General features: G+C 37.2%; 1 pseudogene; it reads left to right on the top strand.

The window, feature by feature from the left end:
* Positions 1 to 22998, top strand: part of LOC100017093 (kinesin-like protein KIF22) — a 67862-nt pseudogene extending 44864 nt beyond the window's left edge.
* Positions 22999 to 23460: the final 462 nt, after the last annotated feature.

The raw sequence follows: 23460 nt of genomic DNA on the forward strand, positions 1-23460 counted from the left end.
AAGATCTTATAGGTAAAAAAAGATGATTTTAAGTAAAAGGTAATAGATCCTACACTAGAGGAAGGTCATAGTTATGTGGGTGTAGAACACAGATGAATGCAAGTGGTATTTATGAAGGTAGAATTGATAAGACTTGGTAAATAACTAGAATTTTAAAATTTGTTTGACTTGTTCCTTTGGTGAATTTTCCTTAGTAGATCATTATTTAGAATGTCTTGGGCAAATAAACCTTTCCCAAGGGAAACAGAGTAGAGTTTCAGATCAATAACTTATATAAGAAGATTACATGAGTTGCTGCTAAATTATAGACTAACCCTCCTAGGAGTGTGTGTGTGTGTGTGTGTGTGTGTGTGTGTGTGTGTGTGTGTGTGTGTGTGTATGGGTGTGGGTTGGGGGAAGAGACCTAAACATACAATAATTGTTTTTGCCATTCCTAGACCACTCACTCAACTTGTGAATCCACTGGAAAACAACATATAAGAGGCATGCGTAAATAAAGATTTATGGATACCTCTCAGAAGGCTGGAGCTTTGATTTTTGTCTTTGTATACCCAGTCTCTGATCATAGTAATCAATTAATAATTGCTTGCAGACTGATTACAAGAAATTAATCCCTGGCTGATGATCTCCTAATGTATGTACACTGTTTCTTATAAGCTATTTTAGATTTGGACCTGTGATTTCATTGGTGTAGGAACATACTGACTTAACTTTTAATTGTAATGTTATCTATGTTTTATTGTGTTTTTCATGTATTTTGTTAAACACTTCCCAATTACATTTTATCCTGGTCCTAGCAATGATACCAGCCTTTTTCTGACACCTCTGTTGTAAAGAACTGTGCAAAAGCAGACTCTCAACTGCTCTGCAATGAAGAGTCTTAGTTTTGCCTGAGAAGCTGAGAGATTAAGGGCTTTGACTCAGTTACACACAGAGAGTATGTGTCAGAGAGAGGACATGAGCCTGGATCTTCCCAACTCCTAAAGTCAGTTTTATTTCCACTATCACACTGTTCCAAGAGTTTACTTGAGTCAGTTTCTCTTTCCACTGATAAACCAATTCTTTCCAAAGGCAACTGGTTTTCAGATAGTTTTATGCCAACTGACAATAGGTATTAACTGTATTCTCCTTAAATATGCTGGTTATATGCCACTTTTACATGTCATAAAGGGCACGTAATTACTGTTGGTGCAATTCGTCTGCTTCCTCTGGCTCTGTTGAATTTCCTGAATTATGAAGCTAAATTTACTTCATGTTATTCTCTTTTTAAATAGATGATAAAACAAATTATTTAATAAAACTATTGGATGCTTGTCTCTTTACTACATGAAGAATTCTTCATATGATTTCTGACTTCTGGGAACTCAAGTTAAAGAGTAATATTTATAAACGATTGTGTCCAAGTAAAGGTGACGGATGAAAAGTGGTGCTACCTGGTCATATAAAGAAACAAATCAGGGCTATTTAAGCTAGATGAAGAGAAGACAAAGGGACCTATGAGAGGTGTCTTCAGATATTTGAAGAGTAGGATAGAGTATTTCTGTGTAGTTGTAGAGGGCAGAAGCTTAGGAAAAGGAAGTATGGTATAGTGGAGAGAACATTTAACATGAAATCAGGAATTTGGGATTTGAGCTCAGGCTCATACATTGTCCAATTTTTTGAGGCTCAGATGAGATTATCTCTAAAGCTTCTTTCCACTCTATCATTCTGTGACCCTAATTAGCATCCATGGGTAGAAATTATACAGAGGATATTCTGGCTCAAAAAAAAAAAAGAACTTTCTAATAATTAGAAGTTGCTAGAAACATCCCATCTCTCCAATTAGAAGCAGTGCTTCAATAAGACTATAAGAAACCATGCTGCTATCAGTCCATGGGTGAATTAATTCACTTAGCTTTGGAACTCTTTTGTCTGGTTTTAAACTGTCTTGATTGGTGAGGGAACTAAATGGTCCTACATTAGACCATTCTCCAAAGTCTTTCTAATTATCCACCATTTATATCTGCCCTTCTACGAAACATACATACACATTCTTTCCTGCCTCCCCTAGCTAGGATTTCTGCTTCAAGAAAGGGCACATTGATTCACTTGTCTATGAATCATCTCAGAATCTCTACAATTCCCAAATCTAAACTTCCTTCCCTAGGTATCACTCCCTTATATAAGTTGTCTCTTCCATTAGAATGTCATCTCCTTCAGGACAACTCTCAGTTTTGTATTTATAGCTCCAATTTTTAGAACAATCCCTGGCATTTAGTAATAACTTAATAAATCTTATTTATTTATTCTAAGTGTCAAAAATTGAATGAGGTGTGTTTAAGAGTTTGTAAACTGGGAAATGTTCAAGCAGAGCCAAAGATATTATAGAAAAGATTCTTACATGGAATATGTACAAAGATGGGAATATCAATCCTAAGATGACTCCTAAGACACCTTCAGTCTCTCAGATGCTAAGATTCTATGACATAAAGTCTAAGATAACAATAATAGAGACTAATAAGGATGACATATAGACAGCACATATTATCAGTAATAGATGAATGGCAAATAAAGATTTAACTCTTAGATAACCAAAAATAATGACAAATACATTTTATTGGTAAGAAGCAAGGGCACTAGCCATTAGAACTTTTAAGACTATTTCACTAGAGGAGGGGAAAGGAGAAACATCATAAATTCTCCTCTGTTGCATTTTAAAATGAAGTGAAAACCAGATACTTGATCTGAATTTAATTAGTTATGCCATTTACTTCATAAGCCATGAACCAATTCTAGCAGCCCAACAACCCCAACCAAAATGGAACTTCCATATTTTCCAAAAACAACTGACACAGAAAAAGAGCTGATCCTTGAAATATCCCACACACTGATGCTCAATTGATGTTATACATTGTTCTCTTTGAACCCCTGGTAAAAATCAATGAGAAGTGGCCACTGAACTTCTTTATTTTCTTCTTATATTTGTATCTTTGCATTGCCAAACCAGATTTGAATTGTATCAGCAAATAACACGAGGGATGTGTGTGAGGTTCAAGCACAGGATTCTTCGTGAGGAGACTAACCAGAGGCATAGAAGTAAATTGTGGAGCTATGGGGTTGGAAATGGTGGGGTCTTGGGCTAATACAGGGGAAGTCTCTTATGCTATCTGCTTTATGGTTCTTAGATATTATAAGTATGGTTGGAGGGTCTGGGAAGGCAGATGTGATGATATGGAAATCCTAGAATGACAATAGTCTATAGTGGACTGGGATAGGTAGGAGTGAAGATTGTGGAAACAAATTTAGAATTGACACCAATAGAAGTAGGGGACTATGAGGCATATTTAAATATATTTTAGATACAATTTAAAGGATAGGTCTCCAACTCTGTATCCTCAACCCCTAGCTCAGTGTCTTATTCCTATCAATTGCTAAATAAATGTTGGCTTTGTTGAATCGAGTCCAAGATGAAATATAGTTTGTTGGCAAATTTTCACAATTCCATTTTAACATCACCATGGGAAAACCATTTGTACCTCATCTACTTTGTGTGCCAACCAATTTGCCTCTTTTGTTGGTGATATTGGTGATTATTTTGTTTCATTCTGATTTCTTTTTTTAATTGCTCTTCCATTCTCTGAGTTTTCATTTGATTTTGCACTCATCTTAATTGCTGCCTTGGAGATACATATACTTAGCTAATTTTATATTTTCCACCTGGAGTGCCAAACTTGAAATTAGAGCAAGGCTTTTAATACAAATCGCCTCCTAGTCTGACAGTCTGGTTCCAGTCACAGAACAGATTGCACCTTCAGACTCATCTTATGACCCTATCTTTGGATTATCCAACTTTCAGCCTTGTCACAAATTGACAGGATTTTTTTCAATGTGTTTGGATTCTTTTCTGTCTTAATGCAGTCATTAGGATTCTGTGTCCAACTCCTAGGGAACCCTGGGATTCAGGCTAGGGCTGATTGCTTTAGCCCTTTTACAAATGCTTGGTCCATTTATGTGCTCTAATTAGAGCAGAGAGACCTTGGAGTCAGCTGTTTACCAAAATTCCTTCTTTTGTAACTCCTCCGGTAGCAAAAAGGTTGTATGTAGATTGAAGTTTGAAAAGAAAAAGAGACAATTGCTCCAGGTCCCTTTATGATTATGGAAAGAATTGTTGCCTCTGAAAGTTCTTTGTTTTCTCAAGAATTGAATTATTGCCCCATAAACAAAGGAGAATAATAAGTTCTCAGACTTTCTCTACACCTACAAAGGTTAATAAATACTGATATGTGAGTTAAAACATATGTTATTCACACTATAGAACCAGGATTTATTGTGTGTGAATTATGTATTTGAATGTTCATTTGCCCCCTTGGAAATCATAACAGGAAAGACAGATTGACCAAATCAGTGATGTAGGATGAGTAAATGAAAAGGCAAACATGAGGTAGGAAAGTTGAAAAGGCACAGATAGGTTAGAGAATGTTAGATTGGGAAATTCCCTTGGTGGAATTCCCTGTTTTGGGATTGTTTCTTTCATTATACTTGTATTACCAGCACCTAGATCAGTTCTTAGGTCATGGTAGGTGTGATTTTTTTAGAAGCAGAAACTAGAGTCCCAAGAAAGAAAATTATCCAAAGTTACAAAAATGTAGGTAAAATAGTCAAGGATTTAGATCAAGGCTTGATGATCCCAAAGTTTCAAAGCTCATTTGGAATTCTTTAGAAAGATATGCTAGCTTAGAAGGAATGATGAATTACTACCCTTGTTCAAAAAAAGACTTCAAGGACTCCTGTTTGCCTCTAGAGTAAAATACAATCTTCATATAGCCTGTTGTCCACAAGGAGACCCAATCTACTTTTCTTGCCTTATTACACATAATTTCACACAGTCTGTGTTCCAAATAAAATGGACCATTAGTTGTTCTCTAATCTTGACATGACCTCTTCCACTTCTGTGCATTTGTATGAGTCAATTCTATGCCTGGAATGTATTCTCTCCTCATCTCTCCCCAGAATCCTTCCTTCAAAGCTCAACTCAGATACTACCTTCTCTGTGAAGGCTTCCTTGATCACCCCCAGTTGTCAGTTTTCTCTCCTGTCTCAAATAATTTTGTATTAAGTTATCTTTGTATCTAGAATAATATAAATAAGCTCCTTGAATGCAAGGATTTTTTTTGCCTTTGTATTTTCATCACCTATAACATATTGCACATAATAGGCATTTAATTAATATTTGCCAAATTAAATTTCATATGATAGCATTGATATTATTTCTTTATTTAAAAGTATTTGTGAAGAAAAAAAGGTCATTATTCCTGTATTTTCTGATGTGTCATTCATCTACTCTAGTTTTTTTTCTACCTTTACATGTTTCATTAACCATAATAAGTATAAGTCCCAAAAGAACTTTAGTAATAATTACAATCAATCAATATCACAAATTAGGTTTTACAAAGTTTCTGGCAATATTAACTAGCACAGAAAGAATGTAGGTTTAATTTCTTTGGGCTAAGTATTTATTTTTTATTTTTTATGTTTTATAAGATTTATTAATAATCATTTGAAGTAGAGGAAAGTAAAACCATCAGTAAAGAGAAGCTTCCTGGTCTGCACAAGCAGGAAAGAGAACACAAGAGGGACAAGTTACAGAAACTTATATTGAAAACCTAAGGATGCTATTTGAGGATGAAAGGAAAGGGATTCTGGGAGATGAAGTCCAGGGGTACAAGATTCTAATTACACACATCTAAGGCAGCCTTTGTGAAGATGTTAGAAGGGGATAGCAGGCATTTGAAAATGATATCCTAGAGTAGATTGTATCTTTAGTCAATCATGGTCCTTGTCAACCATACCTATCTTTTACCTTTTATTCCCTAATAGACTCTCCTTTCCCCTCTCTGTAAACTCTCACCTTCCTCCTTTCTTCCCTAGTCACTGGCCCTTCAGGCTGCTTTAGACTAACCACTAACAGGATAAATAGTGGCTAAGTATACACCACTGGGAAATTCTTCATATTTACTCCCAGCATACCCAATCTTTGGATCTCAGATGATCTTGTGACTGTGGTAGGCACCCCTTGGAGGATAAAATCTGAATTTCAAGGCAGTGATCAGTAAGTAAAAGCCCCCCATCCCCAATCTACTTTTGTTTTGGGCTAGACAGTGGATCTTATGATAGCACATTGATATAATTTATAAATATATGAAGTAAAATTAAAAAAAATTTTACTAATGGGATTTTATGATCAAAGAAGTGTAGAGACCACTACACTAGACTATTTGATAGATAAAGAGAAAGTGTCTATGTCCTGTTCACTGAGAAATAACAAATCAATCAATAATCATGTGATATTTTCTGGTCAAATGACTAAACAAAAAATGGGCAAAAATAACTTTTCTATCTATAAAATGGACTTGTTCAATCTTTTTTTTTAATATTTTATTTGATCATTTCCAAGCATTATTCATTAAAGACATAGATCATTTTCTTTTCCTCCTCCCCACCCCCCATAGCCGACACGTAAATCCACTGGGCATTACATGTTTTCTTGATTTGAACCCATTGCTATGTTGATAATATTTGCATTAGAGTGTTCATTTAGAGTCTCTCCTCTGTCATGTCCCCTCAACCACTGTATTCAGGCAGTTGCTTTTCCTCGGTGTTTCTACTCCCACAGTTTATCCTCTGCTTATGAATGGTGTTTTTTTTTCTCCTAGATCCCTGCAAATTTTTCAGGGACATTACACCACCACTAATGGAGAAGTCCATTATGTTAGATTATACCACAGTGTATTAGTTAGTCTCTGTGTACAATGTTCTCCTGGTTCTGCTCCTCTCACTCTGCATCACTTCCTGGAGGTTGTTCCAGTCTCCATGGAACTCCTCCACTTTATTATTCCTTTTAGCACAATAGTATTCCATCACCAACATATACCACAATTTGCTCAGCCATTCCCTAATTGATGGGCATCCCCTCGTTTTCCAGTTTTTGGCCACCACAAAGAGTGCAGCTATGAATATTTTTGTACAAGTCTTTTTGTCCATTATCTCTTTGGGGTACAAACCCAGCAGTGCTATGGCTGGATCAAAGGGTAGATATTCTTTTGTCGACCTTTGGGCATAGTTCCAAATTGCCCTCCAGAATGGTTGGATCAGTTCACAACTCCACCAGCAATGAATTAATGTCCCTACTTTGCCACATCCCCTCCAGCATTCATTACTTTCCTTTGCTGTAATGTTAGCCAATCTGCTAGGTGTGAGGTGATACCTCAGAGTTGTTTTGATTTGCATCTCTCTGATTATAAGAGATGTAGAGCACTTCTTCATGTGCTTATTAATAGTTTTGATTTCTTTGGCTGAGAACTGCCTGTTCATGCCCTTTGCCCATTTATCAATTGGAGAATGGCTTGATTTTTTGTACAATTGATGTAGCTCTTTGTAAATTTGAGTAATTAAACCTTTGTCAGAGGTTTTTATGAAGATTGTTTCCCAATTTGTTGCTACCCTTCTGATTTTGGTTACATTGGTTTTGTTTGTACAAAAACTTTTTAATTTGATGTATTCCAGATTATTTATTTTGCATTTTGTAACTCTTTCTAATTCTTGCTTGGTTTTGAAGTCTTTCCCTTCCCAAAGGTCTGACATGTATATTATTCTGTGTTTGCCTAATTTTCTTATAGTTTCCTTCTTTATGTTTAAGTCACTCACCCATTTTGAATTTATCTTGGTGTAGGGTGTGAGGTGTTGATCTATTCCTAGTCTCTCCCACACTGTCTTCCAACTTTCCTAGCAGTTTTTATCGAATAGTGGATTTTTGTCCCAAAAGCTGGGATCTTTGGGTTTATCGTATACTGTCTTGCTGCGGTCGCTTTCCCCCAGTCTATTCCACTGATCTTCCTTCCTGTTTCTTAGCCAGTACCAAATTGTTTTGATGACTGCTGCTTTGTAATATAGTTTAAGGTCAGGGACTGCAAGGCCCCCATCATATGTGTTTTTTTTTTCATTATTTCCCTGGATATCCTTGATCTTTTGTTGTTCCAAATGAATTTTGTTAAGGTTTTTTCTAAATCAGTGAAGAAGTATTTTGGTAGTTCAATGGGTATGGCACTAAATAGATAAATAAGTTTGGGTAGGATGGTCATTTTTATTATATTGGCTCATCCTATCCATGAGCAGTTAATGTTTTTTCCAATTGCTCAAGTCTAGTTTTAGTTGTGTGGTGAGTGTTTTGTAGTTGTGTTCATATAGTTCCTGTGTTTGTCTTGGGAGGTAGATTCCTAGGTATTTTATTTGGTCTAAGGTGATTTTGAATGGGATTTCTCTTTCTAGTTTTTGCTGCTGAGCTGTGTTGAAGATATATAGAAAAGCTGATGATTTATGTGGGTTTATTTTGTATCTTGCAACTTTGCTAAAGTTGTTGATTATTTCAATTAGCTTTTTGGTTGAATCTCTAGGATTCTTTAAGTAGACCATCATGTCATCCGCAAAGAGTGATAACTTGGTCTCCTCCTTGCCTATTTTGATGCCTTCAATTTCTTTTTCTTCTCTAATTGCTACTGCTAGTGTTTCTAGTACAATGTCAAATAGTAGAGGTGATAATGGGCATCCTTGTTTCACTTCTGATCTTATTGGGAATGCGTCTAGTTTATCCCCATTGCAGATGATATTAGTTGATGGTTTTAGATATATACTGTTTATTATTTTTAGGAATGACCCTTCTATTCCTATGCTTTCTAGTGTTTTTAATAGGAATGGGTGTTGCATTTTATCAAATAATTTTTCTGCATCTATTGAGATAATCATGTGGTTCTTGTTGGATTGCTTGTTGATGTGGTCAATTATGTGGATGGTTTTCCTAATATTGAACCAGCCCTGCAACCCTGGTATAAATCCTACTTGATTATGGTGGATGATCCTTCTGATCACTTGCTGGAGTCTTTTTGCTAGTATCCTATTTAAGATTTTTGCATCTATCTTCATTAGGGAGATTGGTCTATAGTTTTCTTTCTCTGTTTTTGACCTGCCTGGTTTTGGAATCAGTACCATGTTTGTGCCGTAAAAGGAGTTTGGTAGAACTCCCTCTTTGCTTATTATGTCAAATAGTTTGTATAGTATTGGGATTAACTGTTCTCTGAATGTTTGATAGAATTCAGTGGTGAATCCATCAGGCCCTGGGGATTTTTTCTTAGGAAGTTCTTTGATGGCTTGTTGGATTTCATTTTCTGATATGGGATTATTTAAGAATTCTATTTCTTCTTCTGTTAGTCTAGGCAGTTTGTATTTTTGTATATATTCATCCATGTCACCTAAATTGGTGTATTTATTGCCATATAATTGGGCAAAGTAATTTTTAATGATTGCCTTAATTTCCTCTTCATCGGAGGTGCTGTCCCCCTTTTCATCTTTGATGCTGTTAATTTGCTTTTCTTCCTTCCTTTTTTAAATTAGATTGACCAGTACTTTGTCTATTTTGTTTGTTTTTTCAAAGTACCAGCTTCTTGTCTTATTTATTAAATCAATAGTTCTATCACTTTCGATATTATTAATTTCTCCCTTAATTTTTGGGATTTCTAGTTTGGTTTTCTGCTGGGGGGTTTTAATTTGATCGCTTTCGAGTTTTTTAGTTGCATTTCCAATTGATTGATCTCTGCTCTCCCTAGTTTGTTAATATAAGCATTCTGGGATATGAATTTACCTCTGATTACCACTTTGTCTGCATCCCAAAAGGTTTGAAAGGATGTCTCGCCATTGTCATTTTCCTCGATGAAATTATTAATTGTTTCTATAATTTCTTCTTTAACTAAACGGTTTTGGAGTATCATATTGTTTAATTTCCAATTGGTTTTAGATTTGGTTTTCCATGTACCATTACTAATCATTATTTTTATTGCCTTGTGATCTGAGAAGGCTGCATTCGTTATTTCTGCTTTTCTGCATTTGTGTGCTATGTTTCTATGACCTAATGTATGGTCAATTTTTGTGAATGTGCCATGTGTTGCTGAGAAGAAGGTGTATTCCTTTTTATCCCTATTTATTTTTCTCCATATGTCTATTAATTCTAATTTTTCTAAGATTTCATTCACTTCTTTTACCTCTTTCTTATTTATTTTTTGATTTGATTTATCTAAATTTGATAATGGTTGGTTTAAGTCTCCCACTAATATGGTTTTACTGTCTATTTCTTCCTTCAATTCTCCTAGTTTCTCCATTAGAAATTTGGGTGCTATATTATTTGGTGCATACATGTTGATTAATGATATTTCCTCATTGTCTAAAGTCCCTTTTAACAAAATATCATTACCTTCCCTATCCCTTTTGATCAGGTCTATTTTTGCTTTGGCTTTATCAGATATCATGATTGCCACTCCTGCCTTTTTTCTGTCAGTTGAGGCCCAGAAGGTCTTACTCCATCCTTTAATTCTGACCTTGTGGGTGTCTACCCGCCTCATGTGTGTTTTTTGAAGACAACATATGGTAGGGTTTTGGATTCTAATCCATTCTGCTATTCGTCTACGTTTTATGGGTGAGTTCATCCCATTCACGTTCAAAGTTATGATTGTCATTTGTGGACTCCCTGGCATTTTTATATCCTTCCCTAATTCTAACCTTTTCTTCTTCGGCTCTACCTTTTAGTCCAGTGATTTACTTTGATTCAGTCCCCCTTGTCCCCTCCCTTGATGTTTCCCTTTTTAGTCCCTCCCTTTTTGTTTCCTCCCCCTCCCCCCTCTCTTTCTCTCCCTTTTTTTTCTCCCTCTCCCCCTCCCCCCCCCTTGGTTTTCCCTTCTCCCTACCCTTGTTGGGTAAGATAGAATTCAAGATCCCAATGGATCTCGATGTTTTCCCCTCTCAGAGTTGATTTCCCTGAGATTAAGGTTTAAGTAAAAAAAACCCTCTCTTCCTCTCCTTCTTATAGGAGTTTTCTTCCCCTCCCCTTCCCATGTGAATCTTTGTGTGAGAAAGATTATTCTATTTGGTCTTTCTTTACCCCCTATTTATACATTACATTTTCCCCACATATTAGTATACATAGATTGATATAAATGTAGTCCTTATAGAAGAGAGTTTGAGTAAAAGAAGAAGATAACATTTTCCCCCTTTCCTTAATATTTACCTTTTCAGGTATTCCTTGCTCTTTGATTTTCAGTATCAAACTTTCCACTGAGCTCTGGTCTTTTCTTTGCAAAAAGTTGGAAATTTTCTATTTTGTTGAATCCCCATACTTTCCCTTGGAAGTATATAGTCAATTTTGCTGGGTAGCTGATTCTTGGTTGGAGACCCAGCTCTCTTGCCTTTCTGAAGATCATGTTCCATGCCTTACGTTCATTCAGAGTAGAAATTGCAAGGTCTTGTGTGACTCCAACTGGCATTCCTTTATATCTAAATTGTCTTTTTCTGGCTTCCTGTAGGATTTTTTCTTTTGTTTGATAGCTTTGGAATTTGGCAATTACATTCCTGGGAGTTGTCTTTTGGGGGTTTAGTGTAGAGGGTGTTCTGTGAGCTCTGTCAGTGGCTGTATTGCCCCCTTGTTCTAGAATCTCTGGGCAATTTTCTTTGATTATATCTTGTATCACCATGTCGAGTTTATTTCTGGCTTTTCTGGGAGTCCAATTATTCTTAAATTATCTCTTCTCCCTCTATTTTCCAGATCTGTCACCTTGTCGGTGAGATATTTTATGTTCTCTTCTAATTTCTTGGTATTTTGGCTTTGCTTTATTAATTCTTGCTCTTTTACACAATCGTTGTCTTCCAGCTGCCTGATTCTGGCCTTTAAAGCCTGGTTTTCCTTTTCAGTTTCATCACACCGGTTTTGTAGATGCGTGAATTTCACCATAAATCACTTTCTGTGTAACAAGAAAGGAAAACCATTGCTGTTGGCATTTGGCAAAGCAGGTATATATCTCTTTTTTAAGTTTTTATTCACTTGTTTCAGTTGTGTCCGACTCTTTGTGATCTCATTTGGAATTTTCTTGGTAAAAATACTGGAGTATTTTTCCTTCTCCAATTCATTTTACAGATGAAGAAAGTGAGGCAAAGAGGGTAAAGTAGTTTGTCCCGGGTTTCATAGCTAGTAAGTGTCTAAGGCTGAATTTGAACTCATGAAGATGTGTTCCTGCCTCTAGTCCCAGTGCTCTATCCATTGCATCACCTCATTGCACCACCTAGTTGCCCTTCTCTAGATTTATAGAGGTTTAAGACAGTTGACATTGATGGAACATTTTAAGATTTGTAAAGGGGTTTACAAATGACTCATTTTATCCTTATAACAACCCAATTAGGTAGGTGCTATTATTTTCCTCATTTTATAGATAATGAAATTGAGGCATATAGAGATTAAGTAACTTGCCTATGGTCAAAGGACTGGTGTCTGAGGCAGGATTTGAAATCCAGTCTTTTAGATTCCAAGACTTTTTTCTATTCACTGTGCAAAAGATGAGCCACCAGTATCTAAATAGATCTCTGTAATACGAGAACATTAATCTTTTTTTAAAAACTTCATTGTGCTGGGTTTTTTGGGGGGGTGATGGTTTGCCTTTGAGATTATGCTGTCTGATTCTACAGCAGACTAGAGTAGAAGTCAGGGAAAGTTCAATTGACTCATGGATAGAGCACTGGACTTGGACTTATAAAGACTCATATGCAAACCCCATCTCAGATACTGATTAGTTGCATGCCCTGGGAAAAATCAAATGGCAAAAATAATTATCCTCAGGGTTGTTTTAAGTATAAAATGAGTTATTTGCAATGTCTTTGCAAAACCTTAAAGGACTAGATAAATGTCTGCTCTTGTCATTATTACATCTTAGTTCTATTATTTTTTAGCTCAGTGGCTGTGTGCAAATCCGAACCTTAATTTTCTCCTCTTTAAAATGGGGATAATACTTGCACCAACTAACCTACAAGGTTGTAGCGTGTAAAGTGCTTTGTAAAATGCTATCAATCAATCATGAAGTATTTACTAGGTACTTACTATGTGCCAGGAACTCTGCTAAGAGCTACTAAATGCTATACAGATGTTAGCTATTAGTATTATTCTTTTCAGAGGGAATTTTTGACTGAAATGAGGGACACACTTTACTGGCAAATGCAAAGACACTGAATAGTACAGTAGTGAGAAAAGTAAATTTGATTTATGAAGAGTTTTTTTAAAGAAAACATTTATAGTACAGTGTTAGACAAAAATATTCTTATATTTTTATCATAATCAAAGTGTATTCCAGCTTTTGGGTAAAATGTTAGTGGATGAAATTCTTCTCCAGTGATGAAAGAACCAGGATAACTTTCTTAATGAATATTCCAAACAGGCCTTGTTCTTCCTTATCTGAAGTTACCAACAGTCTTTGGGGCTGAATTCTCTTTTGGAGGATGGGGAAAATGGCACCAGAGAGAAGCCAGTAGAGAATTACTAACTAGTAGTGACTGACTTGGTCACGATGTCTAGCCAGGACATGAGCTCATAGGACAAGCTTATATGCTTTTCCTTTTCTCCAATGACAAGTAAATAATCTGTTCATCTTTATGATTACAACCTAAGTATTCTCATGAATATTATAAAAAGCAAAACAAAAGTTAGGGCATTTCCCTAAACAGTTGAAGTTTTTATGTAGGATAATATATTTATAGTTGGGAGGGCCTTCAGAGGTCATAGCATACAAAGTACCCTGGACTTGGAGTCAGAGAAATGGGTTTGAATTGTGTCTTTACCATTTGTTACCTGAGTGATCTTGGGAGTCACCTCATTCTCTCAGTCTCAAAGTATGAAGGCTAAACTAGAAACTCCATGAGGAGCTTTGTAGTTACACTATGGCTGTGATCTTGAAGCATCCCAAAAGAAGCCATGGAAGACAAATGGCAAAACTAATGTTAAAGTCTGGTAAAATATGCCAGAAAAACAATGAAAACAATAAAGACATAATTCTTAAATAAAAAAATCTTTGCCTGTTCCCCTCTTCTTTTTTTTCCTTCCTTCCTTCCTTCCTTCCTTCCTTCCTTCCTTCCTTCCTTCCTTCCTTCCTTCCTTCCTTCCTTCCTTCCTTCCTTCCTTCCTTCCTTCCTTCCTTCCTTTTTCCCTTCTCTTTTTGCTTTTCAAAATAAGAACAATCAAGTTTCATGAATTCAGGGGCAATGGTTGTATACTTTATGTGATGATTGGGAAGCAGTATTCCATAGTGGATAGATCAGTGCTGCAATCAGTAAGACTGAGCTATGAGTCTTGCTTGATCATGAAAACATTATTGAGCTTATTATTGCCCTAAGCATGTCTCTAAATTAGAATTTGGGGAGTTCATCTGTATTAGAGGAAGAAACTTCTACTCTTGGATTCTGCACACTAATGATAACATGTCTGACCCCCTAAAATTACTCACAAAAATGAGGATCAACACTTTGGGGGCAAATGTGAAATAAACAAAATAGTAACATTAATGATAAATAACCTGATTTAGCAAGTTCATTCTTATAGGTTCTAATTAGGCCCTTAGGGTAGGTAAGTCATACAGTGGTTAAAGCATAGAGCCATGTTGGTGAACCTGTGTCATGTGTTCTGGAGCATGCTGGAGGGGGCTGTTTCCTTCCCCCTCTCCATCCAGGTCTGAGGAAATTTCTCACATGACCTGCCTTATGCCCAGAAGACCAATGGGAGTGCTTCATCTCTCCTCTGTCTAGGGTAAGAGCTGGGGGTTGCTCACATGCCTCATGAGGATTGTAGTTTGGGTTCTTGGTCTCTAAAAGGTTTGCCATCACTGGCAAAGGGCCCAGAGTGTTGGGGACTCATCTTCCTGATATCAAATCTGTCCTCAGATATTTTACTTGCTGTAGGACCCTTGTCAAGTCAGTTAACCCAGTTTGCCTTAGTTTTATCATCTGTAAAATGATCAGAAGAAGGAAATGGCAAAAACCATTCTAGTATCTTTGTCAAGAAAACCTCAAAAAGAGTTATGAAGAGTCAGACATGACTGAAATGACTAAACAGAAATTAGTTCCTAGTAATTTACCAAGGGCAGCAGAATAAGAACAATTTTGAAACTGCTCTATCCTTCAAACCCAACTACTTCTCCTGACAGTTCATTCTCTCCCTGGGCTGTCTACCTCACTCCCTGACTCTTAACACCTGATCTCACTCTCTGAAATACTACTTTTACCCTTGCAACTGTCATTCATTGTGAAGGGTGCACTAATGAAAGAGGAAAAAAAATGTAGCCTAAATAGAAAAAAATAGACTTGCTGGGGTTCCTTAAATTGGTCAATCCAAGAATTACATATTCAGCAGAGGGGATGAAGGGAAATATCCTGAAACGTTGGAAAGAAGCCAGAAGAAATGATCCTTAGCTTACCCTCCATGTTTGGACTCTTAGCTGCAGGAAACAGTCATGCTGTGGAAACCGACAGCTTTTTAAAGTGGCTAAAGGGAAGTTATGATTTTCTTTTTCAACAGGGAACAAGCCACACTACCTGGGGGCTGAGTAAACCCTGCCGACAGTACAACTTCCTTTCCTGGTGTGCCCCAACCATCAAGTAGGCGGCTCCTTCCAAGGTATTCCCTTTGAATCTCTGATGTCACACATTAAACGGGGCAGAGGGAAATGTAGGATTTAGTCCCAGTCTCACTAATTGGCCATAATAACATCATTACACAACCTAGTCTTAATTTCAGGTTACTTCCCAGACAGTCTAGAAAGAAGTTTGTAAAGTCAAGTTCATTCATTCTTTCCACCATTTATTGGCAATTGGAGGCATTTAAATAATTGTGTTAAGGAGAGAAGAAAGGGAAATAGAGGGCAACAGAGTATGAAAGAGGAGAAACACTAACTTTTTTTGTGAGAGGGCAAGAATCTTTTATGACATAACCATGATGATTCCAGCTGGAGTATCATTCTTTAATTATCAGTGATAAAATTATGAGAGAATAGGGCAGTACCTGCTTTTTCTGTTTAATCTAGATCTCAGTACCTCAGTGTCTTAGATACAGAAATGGAAGAGACTTTGGAGCCCATCTAGTACAACTCCTCAATTTTCAACAGGAGGCAACCAAGGCCCAAGAAGATAAAAATAACTTACCCCAGGTCATGAAAGCAGGATCAGAAGTGGGCTTTGAACCCTGGCCCAGACTCCAGAATGAAGACTCATTAAGTTGTTCCATGCTGCCTCCCCTGATGAAATCTATTAGTAGATGTCACTGAGACATTAAAGTGAATGACTCCAAATAAATGTGATATTTGCACCGGGGTGATCACTTAGAGTTTACATCCCCAATCATATCCCCATCAACCCATGTGATCAAGCAGTTGTTCTTCTTCTGTGTTTCTGCTCCCACAGTTCTTCCTCTGATTGTAGATAGAATTCTTTCTCATAAGTCTCTCAGAATTGTCCTGGATCATTTCATTGCAGCTAGTAGAGAAGTCCATTACATTCAATTGTGCCACAGTGTATCAGTCTCTGGGTACAATGTTCTCCTGGTTCTGCTCCTTTCACTTTCACTTTCCTGGAGTTCATTCCAGTTCACATGGAATTCCTTCAGTTCATTATTCCTTTGAGCACAATAGTATTCCATTACCAACAGATACCACAATTTGTTCAGCCATTCCCCAATCGAATGACATCCCCTTATTTTCCAAATTTTTGCCACCAGAAAGAGCACAGCTATGAATATTTTTGAACGAGTCTTTTTCTTTATTATCTCTTTGGGATATAAACCCAGCAATGGTATGGTTGGATCAAAGGGCAGGCAGTCTTTTAGCACCCTTTGGGGCCCCAGTCTTTTCAATGAATCAGGTGAGGCACCTTGGTGCCATGCATGGAAAGAGCACTGTCACTAGAGGACTGTTGCTTTACAGAATTGGCCCAGATTCAGAAAGAGCAAGAGACTTATACATAGTGATGCAGGTTTAAATGTCAAAAGCAGGCCTTGAACTCAGGATTTTCGGCCTGTAAGTCTAATCTTCTTTTGACTCTTCTACTACTTCTAATTCAGTTTAAGTATTTTGAAAAAACTCACAACTTTTATACAAAATTTAAACATCTTACAGGTTCAAAAGATCATATTTACAAGTAACAAGTTCCTTGTTTAAATACAACAAATATATAGTAAGGCACTTACTGCATGCTAGATATTGAACAAAACTCTGGGGATACAAAGAAAGGCAAAAAGATGGTCCCAGTCCTCAGAATTTATATTTGAATTGTAGAGAAAACTGGAAAAGTAAACAGAAGAGACATATAAAGAATAGATGAAAGGTAATATGAGAGAGGAAAGTTTTATAGCTGGGTGGATTTAGGACTGGCTTCTTGGGGAAGTCAGGATTTGAGCTGAGTCCTGAATGAGGTCAAGGAAATCAGGAGATGGTGATAAGGACTAGAGAATTCTGGTAATGGGAGGCAACTAATACAAAAGCACTACATAGGAGATGGGAGTATAGCTGTAGGATCTTCAATAAGACAGTATTTTTAGAATGTAGAATGCATGGAGAAGAGGGAAATGGAAGAAGCCTGGAAAAGTATGAAAGTTATGCAGAGCTTTAAATTTCTCCCAAAAGGAATTTATGTTTGACCATGGAGTTAATAGAGACCTACTGGAACTTCCTGAACAGAAAGGGTATATGGTCATCTATAGGACTTAGAAATATTTCATTGGCAGCCAAGTAGAGGATAAATCAGAATAGTTAGAGAGAGTTAAGGATAGAAGACCAGGGAGAAGCCTAGAGCCATAGTAAGAGCCTTAATAAAGGCTGTGGCTGTATGAGTTAGTAATTCCTTAGGGCATAGTAGAGGAGATGTGAAAGAAAAGTCTGTGAAGTGACAAGATTTGGTAATGGGTGGAATACCAGGCCTGAAGTCAGGAAGATTCATCTTCCTGAGTTCAAATCTGGTCTCAGGCACTCATTAGCAGTGTGACCCTGAGCAAATCACTTAACCACGTTTATCTCAATTTCCTCATCGGTAAAATGAGTTGGAGAAGGAAATGGCAAACCACTCCAGGATTTTTTCCAAAAAAAAAAAAAATCCTAGATAGAGTCACAAAGAGTCAGGCAAAAGTGAATCAACTAAACAACAATAACTAGAGATATTTGGGGCAAGTGAGATCAAGTTCAGTATGATATTAACATTGCAGACTTGGGTGAGTGGGAGGTTGGCAATGCCCTCCAGAGGAATAGAGAAGCTTAGAAGAGGGGAGAGTTTAGGGGAAAAGAGAATGAAATCTTTTTTGGACATGTTGAGTTTGAAATGCCTATGGGATATATAATTAGAGGTATTCAGAAAGCAGTTGATTCAGAACTGGACTTGAGGAGAAATATAGGGCTGGAAATAAAGTAGAATTATCATTGTTCAGATGATAATTGAACCCATGGAATCTGATCACAACCCCAAGTGAAATACCATAGTAGGAAATTAGAAGAGGGCATAAGAAAGAGTCTTGGGAAACTCTCAACTACTAGGTGAAGAACTGGCAAAGGAGACTGAGAAAGAATAGGAGGATGACCAGTAGAGAGCAGTGTCACAAAAACTTAGTTGAGGAGAGAGTACCCAGAAAGAGAAGATGACAGAAAGAATGAAGAGAGGTCAAGAACGATTAGGGCTGAGAATAAGCTACAGAAATAGCAATTAAGAGATCACTTAATTGTGGATAGGGCAATTTCAAATGAATTATGGGTTTAGAAGCCAGATTGCAAAGGATTTGTCAGAGAAAGAGGAAAGAAAGGGAAAGAACCCAATGTAGATGATGTTCTCAAGGACTTTAGTCAGGAAGGGAGTGAGAAAGGAAGGAAAGAAGAAAGGAAGTATTTATTAAGCACCAACTATGTACCAGGTACTATGCTAAGTGCTTTACAAACATTATCTCACTGGGGCCTCATAATGACCCTGTTAGGGATTACTTTTATCTCCATTTTTGACTTGAAATAACCAAGGCAGATAGAAGTTAATGACTTGCCCAGGGGAACACCAAGTAGGAAATGTCCGAGGCTTAATTTGACCTAGGGTCTTCATAACTCCAGACACAACACTGTCTATTGAGCTATCTAGCTATCCTAAGGGAAGGACAGATGTAGGATGATAAGTATTAGAAATGTTAGGATCAAATGAAGTATTTTAAAGGGTGGGGAAGATATAGTCATGTATAAAGACAGCAGGGAAGGAGAAGTACATAGAGAAGTAGAGATAATAATGGGAACAACTGATTAGAGATAACAAGAGGCAATGGGATCAAGGGTGTAAGGAGAAGGGATACCTTTGTCAGGAAAAAGGCATTTCTTTTTATTTGATACAAGAGTAAAAAATAAGCTAGTTGACAAAATTTTCTGAAATACAGGAAAGGAAGAAAAGGCATTTTTGGTAAATGACATTTTTTTCAGTGAAATATGAGTCAAGGTCCACTAGACTAAGATGGTGAGGTTGATGGTACTGTGGGAAGTTTGAGGAGAGGTGAGAAGTTTTGGAACAGCTGCTGTGGGGAACGGGATAGAATTAATTAGTGAGGAATTGAATGTTTGCCTTACTGCAGTGAGGGCTCAGGTGGGATTAGATGACATAAATTTGTTGTTGGTCAAGCCAAGTCCATGTAGTTAAACACTAGAGTAGATAGAGATGTTTATTTTTCAGTAGACAAAGTGCTAAGAAGCCTAGAATTTAGTCATACACCAATAGGTTAAAAGTATATTTTTGTTTTAGTAGTTCTTGAGTTTAATAGTAACACCTTCTATCCCTTTCCAGAATTATATTTAAAAAGAGAATCTGGGTTTTTATTTACTGTAGTGGTTGGGGTTTGATTTCATAAGTGTCCTTATCCAGCTTCGCTTTTCAGTCAAGGTATTCTGGAGAAATAGCTCTGTAATAATAGTGCATCCAATTACTCTTGTCAACCAAATGTTAACAATCCCCTCAACAAGTATTTACTGAGTACTTATGTGTCAGGCATTGTTCAATGAGATGTACATGGAATTATAAAATTCTTCTTTCTTCTCAGAGAGCTTATGACGTGTAAGAAAAAAAATAGAATATGCAACAGAAAACAATTAAGTGTTTATTTTAAAATTTTTATTTTTGTTGCATTAAAATACAGTAATTCCATCCCTCCTTGTTTTCCATGCCCTCCATTACAGAAGGTATCATTTGACAAAAAATAATGTATATATAAACCTGTTTTGCTTATTTCTATTTATCGTTTTTTTTCTCTGGAGATTTATATATATATATATATATATATATATATATGTCATTCTTCAAACAATGTATCTGTTGCAATATATAATGTTTTCTTACTTCTGCTTGTTTCACTCTTTATAACTTCATGTAGATCTTTCCATGTTTTAAAAACAACCTATTTGTTGTTTCTTAGGGCACAGTAGCATTAAAAAAAACAGCAAAATAGACAAGCCATTGGTAAATATGATTTTTCAAAGGAGAGAAGAAAATCAAATGTAGCATCAAAAATGAAAAAGGTGAACTTATCACTAATGAAGATGAAATCAAAGCAAATATTATGAATTATTTTGCCCAATTATATGCCAACAAATATAATAATTTAAAATAAAATGGAAGAATACTTACAAAAATGTAAATTCCCTTGATTAATACAGGAGGAAATAGAATATCCAAATAAGCCTATTTTAGAAAAAGAAATTGAACAGGTCATAAATGAATTTCCTAAGAAAGAAGCATCAGAATCAGATTGGTTTCCAAGAATAATTAAGTATTTAATTGTGTGGTGCTAATAATATGAATGTGAGAGAACTTTAAAGAAGCAGTTAAGTGTATTCTATAATAAATCAGAACATACTTTAGAAAAGGAATTGGACTTCAATTGTTCTCTTTCTGAACTTTAATCAAATAAATACCCCCCTAGCATGCCTAGAATTCTTTCTTTCCACTAATCAAATTTTGTTCAGTGTATTACTACCTCTCTTCCTCAAAGGTCACTTTGTTAAATTTAATCATCAAGAAATTGTCAGATGAAATAGATGGGGAAAACTAGACTTTACTATTCATTTGCCCAAGTAATAGAGCTAACTTTTGAAAAATGGAAGTTACCTATAAAGTACTGTGAGGAACTGAACTGTCATCCTAGACAGAGATTACTCTGTGAATAAAATGGTCTAAATATCTCAATTGATTTTTTTAAAAGGCAGTTGTAACCAAAATCTTCAAGCAAGAAGAAAAGAACAATTAGAACTCAAAGGTCTTTCTGTCAATGAAGTATCTATTAATGAACAATTAGAATAAATTAGAAATGGGTTCCCTCCCACAAATTAAACCTTTGTACTTGCTTCAATACTCCCAATCCATAATTCCCTTGGTGTGTGTATTTCCACTTTTGTAGATTGCAAATCTCTTGTCTTATTTATGATTTGTTAAATTGCTATGTTTGGAAAGATTCATTACTGGGTGGTCATTCCTCTTGGGAGGAGCCATTCTGTACTTAGCTTGACTGGTCCTTGGAACACTTCTCCTGCTTTTTTAGTTCTTCCAGGGCTTGTTTTTTTTTTTTCATACAATTTTTGAGAACTAATGCTCATACCATGATAAGGACTTTAAGTACGATTTTTAATTAGTCAGTTCATAGACATTTATTTTGTGCCTACAATGTACTAAATAACAAAAAATTCAAATACTCCTCCCACATTTAATTGGGGTGGGGTGGAACAACACAACATGTACAATTATAAATATATACAAAATAAGTAGAAGGTTGTTTTAAGGGGGACACTTACAAATAGGGAAAGGAAAGGGAGCTACCTTGGCTCAACCAGCGCTCCTCTGGAAGCCATGTTGTGTTCCTGGTTAAAGTGAAAGAACTGGAGCGAATTGCCCCATTCTGGCACCGGGAGGGGGAGCTCTATCTGATTGACTTGGCCGGTTCAGAGGACAATCAGTGTATAGGCAACCAGGGCTTGTGGCTAAAGGAAAGCAGAGCCATCAATGCCTCCCTCTGTTTTGGGCGAGGTGGTAGATGCATTGGACCAGGGTCGGCCCCGTGTTCCCTACCTAGAGAGGAAACTTACCAGACTGCTAAAGGACTCCCTTGGAGGTTCAGCCCACAGTGTACTCATTGCTAATATTGCTCCAGAGAGGCGTTTCTACCTAGATACAGTAACATCACTAAACTTTGCCTCCAGGTCCAAAGAAGTGATCAACCGGCCATTCACCCATAAGAGCCTTCAGCCCCCTGCTTATCCCAGTGAAGCCAGGCCAAAAGGAATTAATGGATGCTCGGGAAGCAAATCGGGCTAGAAGTTAGGAAGAAATGGAGGACAGGAGAAGAATCCCAGAACTTTTATCTGGCTGTCCCAAACTCAGCCCTCTGAAGCAGCTGAATACCCTAGAACCAGCTGTGCAAGGGCGCCTGCTAAACCTCGATCGAATTCTAGACTTCCGGGGAGCCACAGGACTTCAATCCTAAACACACCACGAAGAGAACAGACAGCTCTAGAAAAGGCTTTGAAAGAGAAGGACTCAGAGAGTCAGAGGCTGAAGGAAAAGTATAAAGAGCTAGAAGCCAACAGTCAGAAGCCCAAGGAACTGCCCCCTTCCCTCAAAAATAATCTGCACGTCCAAACCTCTGAATAGAGTTGTACACTTTCGGCTAATCCAGGAGCAGACAACATCCCAAAGCAAGGGCCATGTCCTGCAGAAAGAAAGCTATAAGAGGAAACAACCCGAGCTGATCTTTGGGCAGCAGGAAGAGCAGCCTGAGAGGCTCTGCACCACCTTGGAATGGCTGCAGGTGCCCCCAGACCTCCTGACGGATTGCCGCAGGAAGATCCTAGACCTGCTAAATACTGGCTCTGCCAAGGAACTTCGGAGGCTGCAACGCATTGGAGAGAAGAAAGCCCAGCTCATTGTGGGCTGACGGGAGCTGCACAGCCCCTTTGAGGAGGTGGAGGACCTGGGAAGGTAGACGGCATCTCTGAGAAGCTGGTGGCCAGCTTTGTGAAGGCCAACATCCTGAGTTTGGGTACTGAGTGCTTCAGGGCCTTTCTGCAGAAGGATGCCAGAGCACCGCTGCTACTGGTCTCCTCTACCTATGCTTTCTAGTCCCGAGGAACACCTGGGTTCTGTCCATGTTTTGCCAAGGTGGGGTGGGGGAGGCGGGTTTCTGTAAATAGGGTGTTTTGTCCAGTCCAAAAAAAAAAAAAAGGAAAGACTTCTTGAAGAGTGAATGGAATCTCTCTCCATTGGACTATAAAGACCCAAATACAGCCCCAAACACGTCTACCCAAACATGCTACTTCTATTCCTTATTCCACAAAATGTCTTTTGTACAAGTTTATGGATGAGCCCTAACATTTAAAAACAACAAAAAACTTTTAAATGGTGATGGTATGCAAGGTGTGATCTATACCTCTCAGGTGTTTTCAAGGAGAAACACACCAAATCCTTCCCTGTCAGCCTTATACTGTTGTTTTCCTTTCTCTTCTTTCAAAGACAATCTAAACACATGACTATTAATTATATAAATTACTTAATATGCAAAATCTGTCCCATTAATTGATTAAT

This window comes from Monodelphis domestica, chromosome 3, assembly GCF_027887165.1.
Source record: "Monodelphis domestica isolate mMonDom1 chromosome 3, mMonDom1.pri, whole genome shotgun sequence".
Lineage (NCBI taxonomy): Eukaryota > Metazoa > Chordata > Mammalia > Didelphimorphia > Didelphidae > Monodelphis > Monodelphis domestica.